Source organism: Staurois parvus, unplaced genomic scaffold (assembly GCF_062004578.1).
Source record: "Staurois parvus isolate SC_StPar_1 unplaced genomic scaffold, SC_StPar_1.0 ptg000165l, whole genome shotgun sequence".
Taxonomy (NCBI): domain Eukaryota; kingdom Metazoa; phylum Chordata; class Amphibia; order Anura; family Ranidae; genus Staurois; species Staurois parvus.
In genome coordinates this window covers 7,454,014-7,458,348 of record NW_028317961.1, presented here as the reverse complement: position 1 = coordinate 7,458,348, position 4,335 = coordinate 7,454,014, and positions in this window count along the sequence as shown.

Genomic DNA, 4,335 nt, shown 5'->3' with positions numbered 1-4,335 from the left:
AACCCAGATTTCTGTAAGTCTGGATGAGTTTTTCTACCACTTTCTTGTAGTCTGGTGTTTTATTGTTTCCAAGAAAATTTGATGTCACTGATACAAATGCTGTCCAGGCAGCCTTTTCCTTTCCACGCAACAGAGAAAGAAACTCATCATCATGAATAAGTTTACGAATCTGTGGCCCAACAAAGACTCCTTCATTTATTTTTGCAGCACTAAGTGCTGGAAATTTTCTAATCAGGTACTTGAAACCTGCTTTATTCTTGTCCATTGCCTTAACAAAGTTTTTCATTAATCCCAACTTGATGTGTAATGGAGGTAATAAAATCTTATTGCTGTCTACAAGTGCTGGATAGTTAACATTTTTTCTCCAGGCTGCAATGACTGGCGTAATGGCCAGTCTCTTTTGGCATAGTGCATTTCTCTCGCACGACTGTCCCACTCACAGAGGAAGCAGCAGTACTTAGTATATCCACCTTGAAGTCCAAGTAGGATAGCAATCACCTTCAGGTCACCACAAATCGACCATTGATGTTCATCATAGTTGATGCACCTTAAAAGCTCTTTCAAGTTTTCATACGTTTCTTTCATTGAAACTGCGTAAGCAACTGGAACTGACGGCAGCTGATTGCCATTATGGAGCAAAACAGCTTTAAGACTCGCCTTTGAAGCATCAATGAACAGCCTCCACTCATCGGGATCATAGCATACGCCGATGGCTGAGATTAAACCATGAACATTGTTACATACAGCAATATCACCTTCCTGGACGAAGAATGGGATCAGATCTTTATGACGATGACAGTAGAAAGACGTACGAACATCACTTGCTAGGAGATTCCACTGTTGTAGTCTTGACCCCAAAAGCTCTGCCTTGTTCTTCGGAAGATCCAGGTCTCTGATAAGATCGCTCAATTCCACTTGTGTAATGAGGTGTGGTTCAGTGGGTGTGGATGGAAGAAAGTCTGGGTCATGTGAGGTTGACGGTTGATGACTACACGCTTCAGGTTCTTCCTCACTTGACTCAACCACGAAGGATTCTGGTGCTTTAGGAATTGGTAGCCCCTCTCCATGAGGAACTGGACGTATTGCCGATGGAATATTTGGATAGTGCACAGATAACTTTTTCTTCTTATTTAGCCCTTTTGTTGGAGGCACCATACAAAAGTAACAATTACTAACATGATCTGTTGGCTCTCTCCAAATCATTGGCACAGCGAAAGGCATAGATGCCTTTTTTCCATTCAACCATTGCTCCAGTGCCGTCCCACAAGAATTGCAGCATATATGTGGTGCCCAGCTCTTGTCCTGGTCTCCTATCTTGCAGCCAAAATACAAGTTGTAGGCTTTCTTAATCATTCCTGTTATCCTCCTTTTTTGTGAGATAAAAGTTATTTCACTGCAGATATAGCAGAAATTATCTGCTTTATTCACACAAGTTCGAGGCATTACTGAGTAGCCTATATAAGCATAAAACGAAATGTAAAGACGCTGTCGAACTACAATCAGCTACAGATACTGCAGCTTTTATGCAGTGAAGTGATGCAATTAAAGGCTAATATTGCATCATCTCAGTATACATGCAATTTTCTATTGGTCACCAGTATCAATTGCGCAATATGCAGCTGAAGTTGCATCATAATTTTGAATGGCTTACGTCATTAGATGGGTGAATATATCATGGAAACTAGAGCCAATCAACATTTTTTAGGGTCATTTTCGTTTTCAGCACCCCAAAATTATGTAAGATTAGCTAATTTTATGCCCAAAACTTTTTACCTGTTGAACAGTGTTATAAAAGGGCGTTTCTTAACAAAGAAAACCCCTTCCCATTTCATGCTGTCAGCAGCGGCACCACATGGAAGAGAAATGTCACAAGGCCTGATAAAGAAAATATTTTAATTAAACAAGAAAGGTGAAGGCAACAAGAAGATCAGCAAAGCTTTACTTATCAGTAAGAATACTGTAGCAAAAGCAATACAAAAAATTTTACAAAGATGGAACTGCAGCCATCTCACAGAGACATCCAGGCTGTCCACGGAGGTCAACACCTCAACTCGAGTATCTTTTGATGAGAAACGTTGAAGAAAATTGCCATGCAAGCTCACTGCAGTTAGCTAAAGAAGTAGAAAGCCAAACTGGGGTGATTGCACAAAAAGCCCACCTAAAATTTTCCTGAAAAAGAAGACTACTGGGCTCTGTACTCTGGAGTGATGAGACCAAGATGAATGTTTTTGGAACAGATGTCTTCAAAACTGTATGGCATTGCAAAGGTGAGGAGTACAAAGAAAAAGCATGGTACCTACAGTGAAACATGGTGGTGACAGTGTCCTTCTGTGGAGCTGCATGAGTGCTCCTGATGGCGGGGAGCTGCATTTCATTGATGGTATCATGAATTCACAGATGTACTGTTCTATATTGAAAGATAAGATGCTACCAGCACTTCGTGCCCTTTTCCGACATGACAAAACACAGATCACAGGCCACTGTGGCATTTCTGAAGAAGAGGGTGAAAGTGATTCAGTGGCCAAGTATGTCTCCTGATCTGAACCCAGTCGAACACCTATGGGGAATTCTGAAGAGACAAGTTGAGCATCACTCTCCATCCAGCATCCAGGTTCTAAAAGAGGTCATTCTTGAAGAATGGAAAAAGATAGATGTTGCAATATGTCGCCAACTTGTTCATTCCGTACCTAGAAGATTTGGTGCTCTCCTTACAAATCACGGAAGTCGTACAAAATACTAGATGTAGTAGTTTTTGTTGTGTGGTGTATTCATTTTTACATCAATTAATTTGAGTAAAACTGAAGATTTTGTAATCTAAGTTATATTATTAATCTTACTTTCATGTAATGAGCTAAACAAATGTTCTATAAAACTCAGTTTTGTCAAAATTTTGGAAAGTGTACACTGAGATATTGATTAAAATCTTACTTTTCAAAATGGGTGTACTCGTTTATGTTGAGCTCTGTATATATATATATATATACACATATATATATATATATATATATATATATATATATATATATATGCATATATATGAGAATCACTGACCTTTTAGTGGTCTTTTTAGAGATTTTTTAGGCATACTCAAAGTTTTTAGACTAACATATCCTGCTAAAAACTGTAATGTTTATTGTACATCCTAAAAAATCATACAGTAAATCATAAATTATCCATCATCAAATGGGTGTCATATCAAAATCAAAACAATTTCCTTCAACAAGGTCCTGCTAATGGAACAACTACAAGTACTCATTCATAAGTCAAACAGAAGCATAACTGCCCCTCATGTATTTGTCGAAACCAAGAAATACCGAAGCAGGGCTTATGCAGTCTCAATAGGTTTGGGGAACATATGGATTCAAGGTTATTACAGTTCTGGAGATTGATACAATTACTAGCCATTGGAGAGGGAATAATTTAATTAGAAAACTGTCAAAAAGAAAAACTACATTGATTTTTGATACTTATTACCTGTACTCAGATAAGTTAAATATTGAACTAGATAATATTTTATTAGTGATATGTAAATAATTGTTGAGATACTGTATATCCTGTTCTTTGTATATAACCTTTATTATTATTATTATTATTATTATTATTATTATTATGTTATTATTTATATTTGACTGCTGGTATTTTTATTCTGGAATCTGTGAGCTATGTTTAGTGTTTATGCTGTGCATCTTGACTTTAAAATTGTAATTATTACTTTGAGATTCATAGCTGTGCAAATGCATATAAGGTCTTTATCAATAGGGACATTATTAGAATGATTTTGTTAGGGTCATTATATTTATGATTAATTACTTGTTATATGAGAGGTTGAAGTCAATCCCTATACTACCTACCTGTGCTCAATGGGGAGAGTCATTAAACACACCCAGGTGTAACGATTGTGCGCAAGAGGGACATGGAACCTGTATACGACAGCCATTTTTGTTTTTCATGAGCAATAATCTTCCTTCCCTCCTACTGAAAACTGGAATTTGCAGCTGTAACTTTTAACAAACTTCAAAAGAACCTCATATCTTAATTAAAACACAAATAGATCCAGCATGCAGACCTGTCCAGTGCTGAAATAGCTACCGTATTTTTCGCCGTATAAGACGCACCTGACCATAAGACGCACCTAGGTTTTAGAGGCAGAAAACAGGAAAAAAAAAATTCTGAACTAATGGACTGCAGACACAGTACAGGAGATGACCAGAGACTGCGGACAGCACAGGGATGACCAGAGACTGCGGGCAGCACAGGGATGACCAGAGACTGCGGACAGCACAGGGATGACCAGAGACTGCGGACAGCACAGGGATGACCAGAGACTGCGGACAG